Here is an 18,658-nt window from a genome sequence, read left to right as displayed (position 1 = left end):
ACAAGGCATTTTTCATGTACTCAGACACCTTGTCATGAGTTACTCAGACCTGGTAAGGACACAATCAGTGCACGGTCTCGTAGGAGTGGTCAGAGACTCATGTTTCCTGATTGTCATTGTTTCCAGATCTAGATTGTTCTAAATATTCCTCATTCTGTCAGACAGCCAGATAGCCATTTGAATTCAGCTGCAGCATGCCTGTGAATTTCTGTCCTTGGTCACCACACAACAAATGAGATTCTTGTCTCTGGAGGATGTTCTTTTCTTTTTTTAAATGTGTTTAACGCTTGATGAACTTCAGACTTTTTGAAATCAGAGTGTTGTCATACTATAAACCTGTCCCCTGACTGAGTAACACTGGCATGCTGGGGTCTCTTCTGCAGTGACAGTAATTCCTGGAAATACAGAAGGAGGCACCACATTGAGCAAAGACCTCTGGTAAATGCACAGCTGCAGTGCTCTCATTGATGAAGGCCTTGAGAAGGTCTTTGTTTTGTCCTTATTTCTTGAGGAGTTTTGCTTGTTTGTTCTTTTTTTTCCTAAGAGGGGCATTGTGGTTTGAATGAAAATAGCCCCCATAGGCCCATAGGGGTGGCATTATTAGGAGGTGTGGTCTTGTTGGAGAAAGTATGGGCTTTGAGGTTTCAGATGCTCAAGCCAGGCCCAGTGCCATTCTCTCTTCCTGCTGCCTGCTAATCCAGATCTAGAACTCTCAGCTACCTCTTCAGCACCATGTTTGCCTGCATGCTGCCATGCTTCCCTCCATGACGATGATAGACTAAGCCTCTAAACTGTAGGCCAACCCCAATCAAACCTTTTTCTTTCTAAGAGTTTCTGTGGCCATGGTGTCTGTTTACAGCACTATAAACCCTAAGGAACACAGGCATTTACAGCAAGTACTGCCTTGAGATCAAGGGACACAGTGACTTTAACCAAGCCTATGCTGTGGGTGATGATATCTATCCTGTAATCTTTTCAAGTACTTATAATGATTTTTCCAGCCATTTTTGATACTCATGTATCCTGTTTTTTTTCCAACTCTAAAATCCTACCCAAAGAAATGTGAATCTGTGGGAAATTTTCACAGAATTCAACAATGGGAAAGCTTGAAACTGGTTGATTAATGTGAATTGATTGATGTACTTGATTTCCTAACCATTACTCAACTGAGCTTAATATCTTCAGCCTTTATAAATACACTGAGCTGTGTGTTTTCCTTTGCTGCAAGCAGCAATATCAGAATTCTTTGAGGTCACACACTATGTGGCAGGGAGCTCCATCAGGGACACACTCTCCATTAGGTGTGGTATTCTCAGCCTATCATAAAATATGTCAGTTAAAAATAGCTCTAGCTAAGGGCTGTCCAAATGACATATGTAAAAGAGGAAAGGTAGTCAAACACCCAGGGGGAGGAATGCCCTAGGCAGAGGCTTGCCGAGGGTGGCTGCCTCCCACCTCCCTTTGTTATTCCCTCAGCCTTCACAACTGAGTTATTTTCAGAATGTGATCCTGTAAATTGATGTCTCACTGCTGCTTTCAGCCTTCTTCATGTCACCTGTTAAAAAGCTAAGCCTACCAGTAGCCAGCATGTTTACGGTAGATATTTTTGTACTTTGTGCTACACATGACCCCAGATCAATACTTCATACCAGCAAAATCCAGCCTCTAAGCATATGTCTGGAAGCAAGATGTCAACAGGTCTCTTAGCATCTGCCGTTGTGGTGCTTGTCCACAGAGCTGTAGGGTGACAATGGCCCTCTATATCCTTTAGAGCTGGGAGGGATTCATTCAGATGCAGGGCTTCTTTCCTTGGGGCAGTGTTACGAGCAGATGTTTGCGACCAATGGCAGCCACAGGAATTTCCAGCTTCTTGAGTCCCAGTAGAAAGAACTAGACCAGGGATACACAGACTTGTAGAAGCAGAGAGAGTTTACTAAGCAAAGGAGCCCTTCTAAGATAAGGCAGAGCCAAGACAAAGGGTCAGTGACTGCTATTCTCAGCAGACTGGGACCTTCATTAAGAACTTTCTTTAACATCGTTACATAGGAACCTCAATGGGTGAAGTTTTCAGTCCACCCCCACTCAACTCTCTCCCACCGCCCCTTGGTTTCTTTTATATCCTCTTTTTACTTAACTTTTCACCTTACCCTTCTTTCACAAATTCTTGCCAAAATGAGCTGTACTCCCAACTTTGTTTTTTGTTGTCTGTTTGTTTCATTTGGTTTCTTTTTTGTGGATTAAGGATGATGACCAGTCTGCTGTAACTTCATCTACAGCTCAATCTAAAAGACACCAAGAAACTCTCTTCTTGCTCTCCTGTTGGTTGGAAAGGAGGCTTTGGATCCCATGTCTACCACAAGGACAGGTTTAGTTTGAAGCTGACATATCCTAGAAGACACAAATTTTACAAGAATACAAAGTCTGAGCAAGGATAGCATGATACCAACCAGGGGCCTCAGAAAACTAGGACCATCATAACCAGTTGTCCCTGGAGAGCTATTTTTTCATATCTTGCTCTCCAGGATGAGATCCCTTATATTGTAAGCAAACAAAAAATGAACAAAAAAGCAAAACCCAGTTCAACTCCTTTGATGGCTACATTGTGAGAATGTAGCAAATACAGAAGAATAATTTTAAGAGGAAATTCCATGGTACAACAGATTAAGAGGGAAATAGTATGAGTTTGTAATCATTGACACCAACATGTCCAGTAGAAAAATAATGAAGTAAACAGAACATAAAGTAAGCTGTCAGTTACCCATAGATTTATAAATAGGACTTTTTTTTGTATTTAGGAAATTAAGGCATATTTTTTCTTGTTTGGAGAGACTTTTTAAGTCTTTTAGCATATCAGGTATAAGGCAATTAAGAGGCTCTTGAGGCTATAGAGACTCATAAAGTATTCTAGGGAATAAATTATGGAGGGTTTGTAAGTGCATGTAAAGATGGAGTAGGTTCTTCTGAGATGGTGTCAGTGAACATCAGACTACAAAAAAAAAAGTATGAGTAACATTTAGTCATCAATCTCTTTTTAGAATGTTCCTGGCCTGTGTGCCAAATAAAAGAAGGCTGTCCTTTTAGCTTTATGCATCAGTATTTTGGGTAGAATCTAGCTGGAGAAGTAAGTTACAGCTCTAGGAGTGCCCCTTAACTTTTGGTGAGAACTTCCAATTTTATTCCTTTTTTTTTTAATATGTGTAGAGTGACCCCCCAAGGAGAAGGCTGATGGCAGTAACTCTTTCAACTCTTGAGCATTACCACATAAACTCACTTAATAAGGGGTCCTGGGTTACTGATTAAAGCAAATAAAGAAGCTTCATGACTAGAAAGAAAATTAAGATTGTTACATATCACACAAAGTGCTACCCAAGATGCCTTAACGGCCATCTGTTATTACTTGACATGAGCAGTAGCCATCATTGAAACCGAAGGCCCATTGACTCAGGGAACAATGTAACATCTCTTGACAGTGTTTTCTCTCATTGCAGAAGGGAACCTCATTTCTTAGGTCCTTAGGAGGGCAATTCTTCTCTTCAGTGTCCTGGTGTTACCTAGCTTTGGCAAAAACTACCCCTTTAGAATCCTCTTTCTTGGGCCTGGATTTTCCCTCAGGTATAGGTTGCCATATGTTTGAGAAACTCACTAATTCCAGGAAAGGTTATAAGTCAGGTTTGTTCTTGTATCTGGTGATTTCCCTCGTGTCTTTTGGATAGCTTCTGCTTTATCTCTGTTTTAAGAACCTCAAAATTCAAAATTAAAGTTAACTCACTATGTCTGGAGTCCCATTACCTCTTTTTGCAGCTTCCTCTTGAGGTCTGGAGCAAACTGACTTGTGATGGTTTCTCACCTTGTATTCTTGCTGAGGCCATTCCAGGTTTAACTATAATCTGATCTCCTTGATGGAGAATCCCATGGAAAATTACCAAGATCTATTCTAGGAGCCAGCTAACTTAGCTTTTGTTAAAACTATCTGTGCAGAATACCTCCAACAAACTGCTTACCTTTGCAAAGCAAGCCCCCAAGCTCCCCTGTAGTTACCAAATGAGATGCCAGGACATGGTTTCTGCCTTTAAAAAACCCATGTTATGCATACTTAGGGAGTAAATCAGGTCCCTGAACACTTGGGTGTTGTGGAATAGAATATTTGTTTAACTTTGTAAAGATGTGTTGCAGTTGTTTATGCTGCATTTGTTTAACTATGTAAAGGTGTGTTGTTTGGCCTGCCTAAAGCACATGATTGGTCTAATAAAAAGCTGAATGGCCAATAGCTAGGCAGAGAAATGATAGAGAGGGATGGTGGTCAGAAAGAATAATAGTAGGAGGGGGAATTTAAGCTCGAGGAGAGAAGAAGGAATAAGGGAGAAAGAGAGGGAGATGGCCAGGGCCAGCCAGTCAGGCAACCATCATCCAGTCAGACGGGGAAGAAGCAAGAAAAGTAGGACATATAGAATGAAGTAAAGATAAAAAACCTCAAGGCAAAACGTAGAATAAGAGAACAGGTTGATTTAGTTGTAAGAGTTAGTGGGACAAGTATAAGCTAAGACTGAGTATTCATAACCCCATGTCACGTTTTGGGGGCTGGTGGTCTGAGAAAGCCTGCTACTCTTGGGTGTGCTGGCTGGAATAAAGACTTCCAATTGACGATACACTGTGTCTGAGTGTAACATCTTAGAGACTCCAGTAAGATCCCAAAGACTGGACCATGATACTTAGGATCCCCAGGAGCAGGGCAGAAATGCACTAGGCAGAGAGGAGTTTTAGGGGACATGAGACCTGGGACATTCAAGGATCCCAAGGAAATTCTCTCTAACCAATAACTTCTGAGCTCTCCAAAGGCATGCCAACACCACCACCAGAAGATTGAATCAAAACTTATTTGGTCTATATACCTTTGGAGATAAGTTCAGTCTGTAGAAGGCACCATTTGAATAGGACACAGGAAGGGGTGCATCGAATGCAAATGTAGATGTTGTGTCTGGGGTCTGTGTGAAGCATCAACAAAACCCCTTGGCTTGTTGAATGAATGAGTGCTTGGTGGCCACCTGTTATTGTCTGGTCATTAATGTCTGTGTCTGTGTCGCTTGTCTTTGCCTCTTTAAGTCAGGCAATCACTTGGGCTGCCCTAGAATCTTTCTAATTCTTTCAGAAGGCCTTCTCAGGTGGGGATTGTTTGGTACTTATTTCTCCCCAGGAAGACACCACACATTTTGTAAACATGAGTGGCCCTCTTATGAGGTAGGATAGCTTCATGAAGAGATCTTTGGATCCCCAGGCAGCCAGGGCAGTCTGGAATGTCATGACAAGCTCTTCCAGCCATCCCTATCAGCTCCCTATCCCAAACCATTGGCTAACCCTGCTCTTAATCCACCCCCAATGGTTGAAAACTTGTGCTCTTTCTTTGGAAGTTGGTGTTCTTTTGGTCCAGCTGGAACACTCAGAAAAGCAGAGAGTACCTCAGGTTCTCCCTGCTTCATTTCCCTCCTTATGTTCTGACTGGACCAAATGGAAATATGCAAAGAGGCCAGAAGAAATGGCTTCTCTCCAGAGTGGCAGCCAAGAGGCTGACTCTACTATACCTGGTCCCTTCTTAAACACTCACACGCAGCAGCTCCGCCCATAGGCCAGATAGGTTTTGTCTGAGGCTGTGAAATCATCACCCAGTCTCCCTTGAGGGAAGTGCTGGGACCCTGTTAGAGACAAGGATAAGAAGAGAGGGAGGGAAGAGGTCCCTCTCCCTGATATGGTATGTGTCTCATTCACCACCAGTGATTTATATAATTGGAGACTCCCAAAGTCTCCCTTTTTAGAGAAGCAGAAAGCCCTTACTAGCCTATTGGAAACTGTTTCTTATACAAACGAGCAGACTAGAGATGATGGCCAGCAGCTCCTGGCCACTCTGTTTATGGCCGAGAAGCAAGACTGGATGCAGCTGGAAAGCAGGAAATTGGCTCTATGTCTGGGCAGTGGGACACTGCCTGATGCAAAGGCCTATATAGAACAAACCTTCCCATCTCCCTGACCCAATTGGGATCCTAATAAATATCAGTGAAGGCAAGAGTCATCATTGGGAGGACTAAGAGCAGCAACCAGAAAACTTGCCAACTTGTCCGTGGGAAGTCAGGTAATTCACAGGCCTGAAGAATCACCGGCTGGGTTTCTGGAAAAGCTCTGTGTAGCACACCATGTATTTATTCCCATAGACCTAGATGTCCACCCCCCCCCAACCGTCACTAATATTGCCTTTGTCCTGCAGATGGCCCCAGACATAAGAAAGCTTCAGGAATTAGAGGGATTTGGGGGGATGAATATGTCTTAACTTTTAGAACTTGCTCCTCAGAAATGTTATAGTAGCTCAGATTCAACTAAAGACAGACAGGGATAGGAACTTACCTGTGCAATAATCATTGGTCTTAGGGACCCAGACAAGAGAGGAAATAGGGAAAATAGACTAGAAAAAAGGGGGAAACTTCTGGAAAAGGACCAGTGTGCCTTTCATAAGCAGAAGTGTCAATGGAAGAATATATCTCCAAGCAGAAAAGAAAAAGAGAAGGAGAGTTGCCCCATACTCCAGTTGGCAGAAACTTGGTAGGGCCTGAGCTCCATATGACTTAGCTCCTGGGTGCCCAGGATGAGAGCAAGAGTAGGCAACAGAACTGTTAAATTTGTACTAGACACAGAGCAGGCCACTCTGTCTTGACAGTACACCTTGGACTCTCACATTCAGGAAGACATCAGTCAAGGAGCAACAGGTCAAACTGCCTACTGTGCATAGACAACCTCCAGGACCATAGACATAGGACAAGGCACTCTGACTTATTCTTTTCTGGTTATGCTTAACTGTCCATACCCATTGATTAGAAGGCACTCATAACAAAAAATCAGAGCCACCGTCTCTTTTGCTGACAACTCAGCTAGTTTAATTCTAGACGTGGGCCAAGCACCTAGCAATACTTGAGGGATTGTACACTAGGAATGAAGAGCTATCCTAGGCTTCCTCAGGAACTCAAAGCAAGGGACTCTGATGCTTGGGCCAAGGGAACTCACCAGTATTAGCAGCATACCAGCTGCCCATCCAGTTATTAAGTTCAGCAACTCTGGTGCAGGTCAAACAATACTCCATGATCTAGAAGGCCTAGAAAGGAATCATAAAACACATCACTGGTTGAGAGAGGCAGGAATTCCCTTGCTCCCTGTCCTGAAACCCAACACCAAGACTTCTGATGGGTACAGGATTTGAGGGAAGTCAATGAATGTGTGGCAACCCTCCACCCTACAGTACTCAACCCTTAACATCTTCATAAGCTTGTTGCCAAGCCCACCGCTTAAAGGAAAATGATACTTTATCCTGCTTGTGAATGGACTGACCTAGATATATTCATCAACTAACATGGGCTTAGTTGCCACAGGGGTTCAAAAACTCACCAACATTGTTTGATGAATCTCTGTATGCAGAGCTATTGGAATATAGACAAATCACCCTGCTCCAGTATGTTGATGGACTCTTAATAGCTTTGAACACTGAGGAAGAATGCAGAAGGCCTTTCAGAAACCAGTCCTGAGGTACAAAGCCTCAGCCAAAAGGCTTAACTGTGCATTCCTCTGGCCACATACCTGAGCTACAGTCATGAGAAAGGAAAGACTATGCTTTACAGTGACTGTTTCAGCCATCTTGTTAATCCCTGCTCCCACACTGAAAAGAAAGGTATGAATTCTTAGGGGTGGCTGGATATCGCTGGCTATGGATAATGATATTTACTGAGATAGCCAAGCCGCTCAACAGCACCTGCAGCTTGCAGCCTTTGAAATGGACTGAGACTGAGCAGAGGGTTTTTCAATCCTAGAAAGAGGCCCTAGTCCATCCCAACCCTGATCCTCCCAGACATTACTAAGCAATTTCATTTGTATTTGATGAGGCCAGAGACATTGCCAAGGGAGTCTTTGTGCATCTGTAAGGGCCATAGCTGCCACTGCTCTGCTGGCAAAAGAAGTGGCCTCTGCATTTGGGTCCATGAGACATCAACTCTCAATCCTGCCAGTCTCCCGACAGACAATGACCCCATGCATGACTATCTGGAGGTAACTGACCTGATCCATTCCATCAAGCTCAACAGGCATCCTACTGGCAACACCAGACAAGATAGAGGTATTACATAGACAGGAGCATTTAAGTTCAAGAATGGGATAAGATATGCAAGAACATTAGTAATGACCCAAGATAGGACTATCTGAGCACAGTCTTGGAGCAAGGGAACCTACACTCAATAAGTAGAGCTTTTATTTTTTTGTGGGAAAGACAAAGTTTTATCACCAATACACTGATCAGCAATATGCTTTGCCATGGCCCATGTCCATGGGATCTATATAGGGAGAGTAGATTGTAACTTGAGTGGGAGATCAAAAACAGAAATCTTAGTTTTATTGGAAGGTATCTGGTAAACTTAGAGGTATGTCATTGTCTATTGCAGAGGGCAACAAAATGGGGATTCCCTGGAAGCCAGAGGCAGCAGAGTGGCTGGCTTGACTGCCTGGGAAATGGCTCTAGAATGAGTGGGGCTTCTTCCAGTCTTGGTATCCCCGGCTAGGCCTGGTGAGATTGGTAGGGTTAAGTAAGAACTGGCCACACAGAATAAACATGGATGATGGGTACTCCCAGATAGCAAACCCATCTTTCTAGCGAGGCTGTGGAGGCAGCTAGTTTTGAATCTCCACCAAGTCATCCACTGAGGGGACATGAACACTGCTGAGCTCCTCAAACACAGCATAATGGTTTGAATGAAAATGGCCCACATAGACTCTTAGGCAGTGTCAGTATTAGGAGGTGTGGCTTTGTTGGAGGAAGTGTGTCATTGTGAAGGTGGATTTCAGGTTTCAAATGCTCAAGCCAGGCCTATTGTCACCCTTTCTTTTTGCTTCCTGAAGATCTGGGTATAAAACCCCATGCTCCTCCAGCACCATGTCTGCCTGCATGCCACCATGTTTCCTGCCATGATGGTAATAAACTAAACCAATTCACTGTAAGCCAGCCCCAAAAATGCTTTCCTTTATAAGCATTACCATCGTCATGGTATCTCTTCACAGCCAAAGAACACTGACTAAGATACCCAGGTATTATGTTCTGAAGTTAGAGGACCTAGTTAAAGATACCACTTTGAGATGTGCCAAAACAGGAAGGAAGATCCCACAAGGAACCTGGGCTTGAGAAGATGGGCCTGGGGAACATAGCAAGTCGAACTTTACTGAAATCAGGCCCACTGTTTTTGTCTATAAATATTTCCTGGTATTTGTAGACCCTTCTCAGGGTTAGTAGACACTTACCCCCACCCCAAAAGAGACTGCTCCAGTAGTTACCAAGAAACCTACTCAGGAATTAATTTCTAGGTTTGGACTGTGCCCAGCTTTGGGGTCTAACAATGGCAGGGTCTTCATTATAAAAGTATTTCAGGGATGGAGAGACAGCTGCATGTTTAAGAGTACTGACTGTCCTTCCAAAGGTACTGAGTTCAATTACTGCAACTGAATGATGGCCCACAACCATCTGTAATAAGATTTGATTTCTTCTGGCATGCAGGCAGAAGAGTGTATACATCATAAAAATGTTTCAACATCTGACAAAGATATTAAATATTAAGTGGAAACTACATTGTGCTTATAGGCCACAGAGCTTAGATCAGGTAGAAAGCATGAGCAGAACTCTCAAGGAGACTCTGAACAAACTAGTCCTGGAAAATGGTGAGAATTGGGTCAACCTCCTCCCCTCTGCCTGGCTTGACGTACTCCTTACCAGGAAGGGCTTTTTCTTTCTTCCCATCCTCCCCAAACTCCAAGATATTCCCAGGCAGAATTGTCTAGTCACTCCCTTCTCAAGTCCTTGCAGGCTTTGCAGGAAGCTTGCCAGACTGTAGACTGGACAGTGGAGGGAATCCTGACATCTCCAATTCCATCTAACCCACCAGCTCCAGCCAGGAGACTTGATGGGATGAAGAGAATCCTACCTAGACTTTGGAAACTGCCTGGAAGGGACCCTATCTAGTCATCTTCACCACCACAACTGTGACGAAAGTGGCTGGTATCATCCCTTGGCCTCTTTACTCCCAATTAAAGAAGCCTGCTGAGGATGAGGACAGATTATCCTCAGAACTATCACTGTCACTTGGACTTTGGAATCCTTAAAGTTAACACTTACTGGAGAACACTATGTTTATTCATTTCCTTCCTCTCTGTATGGGGACAGGAGCCTACAACCCTCAACTTCTCCCATCTGGCCTTGGGAATTAAGAATAATAGACACAGAGAAAGTGACAGTACCATGGATGGACAACCCTAGTTCCATATAGACCTTTGTTCTTTTAGGCCTGCTCTCTTTACTTGGTTAAACTACAGAAGGGATGGTTGTGGGGACTGTCCTTTGAGAGAGTTACAGAAAATTCAGTTCTACGTCTTGTCTAGGGCCAGGTAATGGGGGAATATTTCTATTGTGCCAAATGGGGTTATAAAATTGTGGCTTCCTGGAAGCATGGCAGCAACTATATACACATAAAAAGAGGGGTCCCTCCTAAATATTGTATGGTAGGGAACTGTAATCCTATAACCATAAGAATGATCTTGGGAAATAACATAGGGATGGTTACGTTCCATGAGATACTGGAAGAACTTGGGACATACCACTCTATTATGCTACAAAAAGAGAACCAGTGAATAAGTTTACCATTCAGAAGAAGCCACCACCTTTGGGTCCGTCTATCAATCCCAACAGAAACATACAGAGACATCATATACCCCCCAAGGGGAAAGACCCAACCCAACCAATGCTCCCTCCCATGAGATTGGCTCCAACCACTGTCAAAAGCATTACAGTCCTAGGCTCACCAGCACTGGAGCCCGGAATCCTTCTTCTACATTTTCCATCTTGACAAAGTTTGTCATTTGCTTAAATTAATTATTCCTATCTGGGAACTGGTCAGGACTGCTGGCAGTGCCTGAACCCTCAATCACCTTACTAGATAGACTAGAGACCAATCAGACCATTGATTCACCAGCAAGTAAAAAAAAAATGGACTGGGAGTACCCTAAGATAATGGGGAAGACGAAAGTGTACATCTTTCTTCTGAGCTTATAATGGGAAAAGCAAACTGCACTCAATCATTGTCCTTCTCCTGGTCGGGGCTGGGGCAACAGCCATAAGATCATTGGCCCTCAAAGTCAGCAAAATCTTTAGAGAATTAAGTAAACAAGTGGACCAGGACTTGGAGATATTGACATTAGAAGATTCCTTATCCTTATTCCTTATACTGCAGGAGGAAGTAGGCTATGGCAGAAGTGGTTCTGCATAATCAAAGAGGTTTAGATCTTCTCTTGGTGAAGCAGGAAGGATTATGCGTGGCTTTAGGAAGAACTGCTGTTTCTCTGCTAATGAGTCACATATAACTAGGGGAAGCTTTGCCATGGTCAGGGAAAACTCAAAAGAAAGGAAACAGATCGGATAATTGGTTTAGGTCTCTGCTGACCTGGTCCCCATGGCTAGCCACCTTACTATCATTATTAATGGGGTCTTTGATTCCTATCCTGGTCGGGCTAACAGTGGGACTCTGAATCTTCACTCGTGTGACCAACTCCATCAAACAGAATGAACTCAGTTAAATTCCTGGTCCTCAGGACCACCTGTGCCCACCTAGAACAGGGTGAGTCAACAGTTTTGCTTATGTTTGTAGACTCGGTGGAGAATGTGCAAGAAAGTGCAGAGGTTCCTCCATCTTGCATTCTTGATGGTCTCCTTGATGGCAAAGCCCATGAGAAATTACCCAATTCTACTCTAGGAACCCAGGTGGGACGTCTTAGTTAATTTATTTAATTATCTTATTAAAGACTACTTGCTTTAAACTGCTTAATCTGTGAAGTTCCCATCCTGCAGCTGCCAGAATATGGTTTCTGCCGTTAAAAACCCCATGTTCTGGACATTTGGAGGTAAACCCAGGTCCTGAACACTGTGGTATGATCCCTGCTGGCTGGAATAAAGACTTTCAGTTGGCTATACACTGTGAGTGGTCATCTCTGGTGGGCTACCCGTAACAGACAGATGAACAAATCATTTAGCATATCTCACCTTTCAAAAAAGTCATAATAATCTTTAGTTGTAGTAAACTTAGCCAGATACATGTTGTCGGGTCTCTGTCACACATAAAGCTTGTTTTGAGTTACTCAGACCTCTGATGTGCTTAAGCTCCACTCTTTGCATTTCTAGCTTAGAACAATCCTTCATGACTTGAGGACAAGATATCTAAAAACCATTTTCATTGGACAGCATTTCCCTTGTTTAACTTTTCTTTATCAGAAATAAGTTTTATAGCAATATTTCCAAAGTCTTTTTTACAAAAAATTAAAATTGATGTTGCTAATCACACCAGGTGACATTAAGACCTCTGCCATAATTTTCAAGCCAAATTTGAAGCAAGCTTTATTTTATCCAGGTGTACCAGAGAGCTGGCCAGTGACAGCCTCCTGAGTAAGGTTAGAGGGAGCAGTGCTGAATCCATTTCTCATGGCCCTTTTAAGGAGTAAAATTGAGAGTAGTTCCAAAGCAGGTTAAAAAAGTGAGGCAATGGGGAAGTTAGGGAGTACAGAAAACAAAAGACAACTAGGAAGGGTCAGGGCATTCTCAGAAACAAGTCAAAGTCATGGGTTGAAACAGGTCACGTGCCAGAAAACAGAAACTCACAAACAGAAGCTCAGTTTTTACAATCAGTGAAAAGTTATTTTTAGCAATACAACAAAATGGCCCCTTCCTTTGAAAGGGAGAGGCAGGTTCCTCAGTGGCCGTACCTCAAAAACAGGCAGAGGCCAGTTAGGGTCTTCTTTTCTCCCAACACGGCCGCATAGATTCATTTTCTTCCCAGTTTTCCAGTATTGTTGTCGTTAAGTGACATACTGGGGTTGGTGGCCAAGCCTCACCTGTGGGGTTGCCAGTGCCTGTACATTTTCTTTTAAGTTTCCAGTTATGCTGTAGAGTTAGATGATTTGGGGCTAATTTAACAGGTTAGTTTATGTAAACCACTCACATATAAGCCTGTTGGTACAGTTGTATGAAGCCATAGATGCAAAAGCCAAAGATTTTAGAGATTTCATTTGTTCTGTTTTTAAATGAATTTTTAACTTAGACAGTTGATGTAGTTACTTTCTCCATAGCACTAAGATATCTTTAATCTAAAATGTATACTTCAAAGACATGACACTTAGTAAACAAAGTAAAAGAATTAGGTTTCAAAGACAGGGACCCACTTCTGATCATTGGTAAGTCTCTAAGAAGCCTGAGTAGGTGTCAACAGCTTGATTTTAGAATGATCTCCCCACCCTCTTCTTTTAAATTGGACAAAATAAGAACCTTAGTACTCTAAATCCTTTGGGGGTCATACAGGCATCTGAACAAACATTTTCATATTTTAAAAATTATCCTGAAGTTGTAGAGTTTTCTTTCAGAAAGACTTGGTAAGGCAGCCCTTCCCTGTTATATACAGTTAATTTCCCAGACTTAGAATGTTAGTATTTGTTGGGCAGTGGCGCCTGTGGTTTCCATTATGAAATAGAAATTCAACATAAAGATCCTGGACAAACAAACACCCATCATTAATTACTAAGAGATCCATGAAACAAAATACCTCTATTCTGTAAGCCTCTTGCCCAAGGGCAGGTAGTTCCTGAAATGCTGGGGGCTATTGTTTATGGGAGATAACAAGTTATGATTTTTCACTCCCCTAAACAAGTTTGTTTGACCCAACTATACAGGATATGCTTGATCACATGTAGGCAGGAAGTTTATAGGTAGGAAATATTTCAGGATGTATGCTTTCTCCTGATTAGGTATAGGCAGGAAATATGTCTGCTTGCCTCTGATTGGACCTGATGGGATAAACCCCCCTATAAAGCACGACTCAGGCCATTTTCTGGAAACCTGGGTATGGACCTGGCCAGAGTCCATCAAACCTGGACAGTATTTAATTAAAGCTAGCTTCAAATTTGACTTTAAACTGTGGTCGTGGTCTCATTCTTGACTGGTAGGATTAACATTTTCTGGAGGCGTCTAGTGAGATTCAGACCATCCACCCAAATTCTAAAGCTGGAAATTCACTCTAGAACTCCAGGGCTGAGGGACTCCTTTGGGAGGCATGTGCCTTGAGACGAGCCAAGGCTCCAAGGCTGCTTTCAGTTCTCAGACTATTATAGTGAAATGCCATGCTGAGAAATGCAGCAGGCAACTAACTACAGAGGCCTCCTGATGAGTCATAGTCTGATTCTGTTTTGTGGGATCCCTATCTGGGATATGGAAGGAGTTCAATTGGATCCCAATATTCTCTCCCATCCATGTCATATAGGGAGACTTCACCTGACCACCTGGTTCTGGTTCTGGTTGGAAAGTTTGGTCTATCTGTGTTTTCCAGTGTGCCAGTAAGTGTTGTTTAAACATGGAGACCAGTTGTTGCCTGCTTGGTAGTTCTACTTAATGAAGATGGTGGTGAAGTCACATAACATCTATCTTCTCTAACTCTAGCAAAGATGGCTGTCAGTCATGTGGCTGCATAAAGATAGTGGCAATCCACATGTTGCTTATATTCCAAAATGGAACCATGCCACATAGTTCCTTTAAGATTGTCTATGCATAGATCTTAACCATCAGCTCCCAGTGTTACTAGTTTTAAGTTAACTTTCTTTTATAGATTTTTAACCATACCCAGCAAAATAAACTTACAAATCTTGAGGTATACAATCTTCACAGTTGGGAGCTGCCACTGCTACCCTAGAGGTGCCTCTGAGCACCAAACCTGTAGGCCTTGGGGAAGGTGAAGAGAGAAGACAAAGAGAGAAATTAAGGGGATAGCGATGAGCTACCAAGGTGTTTGCCACTCAGAAGTCTAGGGAAGTGATGGAGCTAGGAGAAGCCACCAACAGCAGGGTTGTATCCTGGACCTAGGCTGCCACATGGCTGGAACTATATTGTGGGTGCCATCATATTGCTACATGGCTGCCATTTACTGCTACCGCTATATTGGCCCTGCTAATTCTGGGGTGGAGGGGCGTTGGGGCAGAAGTGGCGTTGGGGATGGTGTCTGTGGTTTCCTGGAGATCATGCTTTGGAAGTTGCCAGCTCTCCTTATGGTTCAGTGCTCAGTTCCACAGTGCTGGCCCAGTTCTCCACCATATGGAAACAGACAGAAATCTTTGTGCTTTACCCATAAAAGCTGTCTGTGAGATAATTGCTGAACTTGGTTCATTTTTATTGAAGATTTAGAATAAATTCCAATGAGTCCCTGAGGCTAAAGAATTTATTTCTTCAACAAAGCAACCTCAAGCTGAACACTGCACAGCCTCATCCTCCTGGTGGCTTCACCTTTATTCTGGCCTCACCCATGCAAGACTAACCCCAGTGTCTGTCTGGCTCACTTCAGTAGTTCAGCCACCTTGCCCAGAACATCATTCCCTCTAGGTCTTCCAGACTTCTCCAATCAGTGACTGAAAGGTGAAAACACTTTGCTCCTTAAAATGAGCTTTGGTCGAAGGGGCTTCTACATGATTTTCCATTTGTAGTGTTCAGATTTGAATGCATAGCCAGTGTCTTTGGAGGCATTGTGAACTCGGTGCTCTCAATTTTCAGGGACATCTAGCCATCAGTCAGCTAGGCTGTATCACGTACTCATAGAGAAGACATGACACTAAGACCACCCTGCCACCCCTTCTGACATAAGCAAATTCCAAGTAACAAGCCTGCAGTTTACCTGTCAGTTAAATATTAGCTTAATTGGAAAACTACAAGGTCCTCAGGAGATAGGCCTGAGAAGTAGTAAATTGTAATAGATAGGATTGGACCCTGCTGTCAGGTTACCAAGCAACATAGGAGTTCCTACCCCTGACCTCTTGCCCTGTAGATTAGGTTGCCAGGCAACTCAGCAGACCACCTCTCCCACTGACCTCTTGCCCCTGCAGCTGCAAGTACACCTTCCCCCCTTCCCCTCCTCACTTCTATATAAATCCCTTTGGGATGAAATAAAGTTGTCGCCTTTATCAGAATCCTGTCTTGGCATCCATTCCTGTATGCCCTGTCCTCCATCTTTCTCCTAGGTGTTCACCAGACCCACGTTGAATGCCCTGTGGGTTGGGACACTCAATGGCAAGGGTACAGTTTTCATGAACTCCAAACTCCCAGGGAGTCTATCAAGTATGCAGATTCTGGAATCGCATCGTCCAGCTCTAACTGAGTCTAACATAGTCTTCATATCACAAAGTAAGTAATTTCACTCAAGGCCTAGGGCCATGAACCCATCAGGATGCCCTCTCACTTACTCCCTGCCCCCATGAGAGTGGGAAATTATCTTAAAACCAGTCCTTTGATCAATTTTTTTAAAAGAGTGAACGTCTTAATGACCTCACACTGTAGTTGTGTACTTTTACGGAAATTCAATTTCACTTTGGAAGACTGGGAAGAAGGCTCAGTGGGTAAAAAGTATTTTTTTGTATCAGAATAAGGTTCTGAGTCCAAATCCCGAAACCCATGTGGAAGGCACCCCAGGGCTGGGCTGGCCAGATGAGGTTTCTGAGGTTGCCTAGGGGTCTTGTTTGGGTTCTTTTCTTTGCCTGGTAAGGAACTGAAAGGCAGGAAACATCTCGAGCTCTACCTGTAGCAGTAGGAAAACTGTTGAACCTGGGGAATGGGGCAGATGGAATCAGCCAGTGAAGAAAAGCTTTTTTAGGGGTGAGGAAACATGCACAAACACAGACAAAAAGGCCCTCCAAGAAGTAGAGGGGGCTTGAAACCTGAAGCCTGTCTGTCTTTGAGGGCTGGATTCTTCCTGAGGCTACAATTTATACTGATGAAGAATTAATTTTCTGCTTCCTTATATTGACACATTGGCACATTATTATACAATGTGCACCTTTAGGAACATTTTTTCATGTGTTCTATTCATTTCCATCTCTTCTCTGGTACAAGACACAGAGTAAGAACAGATGTGCATTTGTGCATTTTTCTGTGTGTGTTAGTGTGTGTGTCTCTGTGTGTATCCGAGTGCATGTGTTTATCTGTGTGCATATGCAGTAGATGATTCTCATATTGGTATGCTTGGTGGATATACAATATTAACATCACCATGAACATATTGATGTACCGTGTTAATAAGCTTATGAGGTCAAATATTGAAATAATTTGGATTCCTAATTATCTGCAGGTCCATAGGACCCAGCTGCCTGAGACAGGCCCTTTGGGGAGGGGACACTGATGTCTACACACTTTCAGCCACCTGGGTTCACTCAGTTTCCAGCTATGATTCCTACATATCCCCTGAAGTGACCTCTCCCTCTCCATTTTGTAATACCTTGTTCAGTTCAACAAAACGCCACGGTTGATTAGGATAATGACCCACCCTTCTGTGAGCTGAATTCCTCTTCAGTTCTCTGTTTCCAGGTGGATATCCCCATAGCATGGACCTCACTGAGGTTCCCTCCACCTTAAAGCTATTTCATGTGCCTGAATCCTGAGTGCCATTAAGACTTACTTCCTAACTACGGAATGCCCATAAAACTATTTCCAGACTGCTTGCTTCCTATTGGAGATAAGGTAGAGTCTCTTATGTAATGGGAGAGGGGTGACAATAGGGGAGGGAAGCAGAGAAAGGATGTCTCTGGCAAGGCTTCCATCCACTGCCCACTCCGGTTTCTGAAGAAGCAATTAGCATGCAGGTCAGCTGCACAGGTCCTGCATGCATTAGCAACTGAGCACCGGTTTCCCAAGCCCTTCTTGGATTCTCTGCAAACCCGCATGCCCTCTGTCTGCTGTGACCTGACCCTGCTCAGGGTCCATTAACTGGAGATTTAGGCCATGGACAAAAATGGTCGTTCACAGTCATGATTAATGAGCCGGTGGCTTCAGAATCACAAGGCGCCATACTGACTAACCACTGTTAGTGTTTTCTCACTATTATACCGAGGAACCATTTCATCTCACTGAAGCAACTGTTCACACTGGCTGGGCTGAGGAGGAAATGTAAAGAGAAGCTTTTCCTTGCTAGCCGCTTTGGTTTATCACCCGCCAGTTGCCTGGGCTCTGCCGCATTGTAGTCCCCAAATAAACACACAGGAGGCTGTATTACTTATGAAGCTGTTGGCCTTGCTTGTTTCTTACTGGCTAGCTCTGACTTAAGTAATTACCCCATAATTGTTAATCTAAGTATGTCTCTTACCAGAGAAGTTTCCGGGCTTCCTACCCCATGGTGTTACATCTCGACTCTCTGTGTTTCTCCTACCCAGAGTCCTTCTGGACTCCTAGTCCCTCCTATCTTGGTTCCCTATTGGCTCAACAGTGCTTTATTGACATAATCACAGGACTTCCCCAACAAGGAAGGTAAGTTCTGACCATGATGAATAAAAAGTATTTCATGTATCTTTGAGACTATAACCATAATACTCAGCATTGTCAACAGCCTGTATTGAATCTTCTGGTGCAGTGTGTTACCGTCAAAGTAATCTGGGAAGAGAGCCTGAACGCTGTCTTCTTTGTATATAAGGAAATGGCACCCTCATTTGCCTACTGACAGATTAGGGTAAAGCTGGCAGTCACCTGTTGGAGCTGCTCTGCAGCCCTCGCCTGAGCTGGAGGGAGGAGGACACTGTGTCAGGGCAG

At 43.5% G+C, this 18,658-nt stretch overlaps 1 long non-coding RNA gene across 1 annotated transcript; it reads right to left on the bottom strand.

The window, feature by feature from the left end:
- Nucleotides 1–1,911: 1,911 nt before the first annotated feature.
- LOC121140715 lies at nucleotides 1,912–18,264 on the bottom strand. Its single transcript, XR_005877636.1, has 3 exons — nucleotides 18,219–18,264; nucleotides 7,045–7,132; nucleotides 1,912–2,388 (listed from the first exon to the last, which is right to left on the bottom strand). It is a non-coding gene; the product is annotated as an uncharacterized LOC121140715 (long non-coding RNA).
- Nucleotides 18,265–18,658: the final 394 nt, after the last annotated feature.

This window comes from Mesocricetus auratus, unplaced genomic scaffold (assembly GCF_017639785.1).
Source record: "Mesocricetus auratus isolate SY011 unplaced genomic scaffold, BCM_Maur_2.0 Super-Scaffold_100006, whole genome shotgun sequence".
Classification (NCBI taxonomy): Eukaryota; Metazoa; Chordata; class Mammalia; order Rodentia; family Cricetidae; genus Mesocricetus; species Mesocricetus auratus.
The sequence above is the reverse complement of the archived record's forward strand: the minus strand, read 5'-3'. Positions and strand labels throughout refer to the sequence as shown.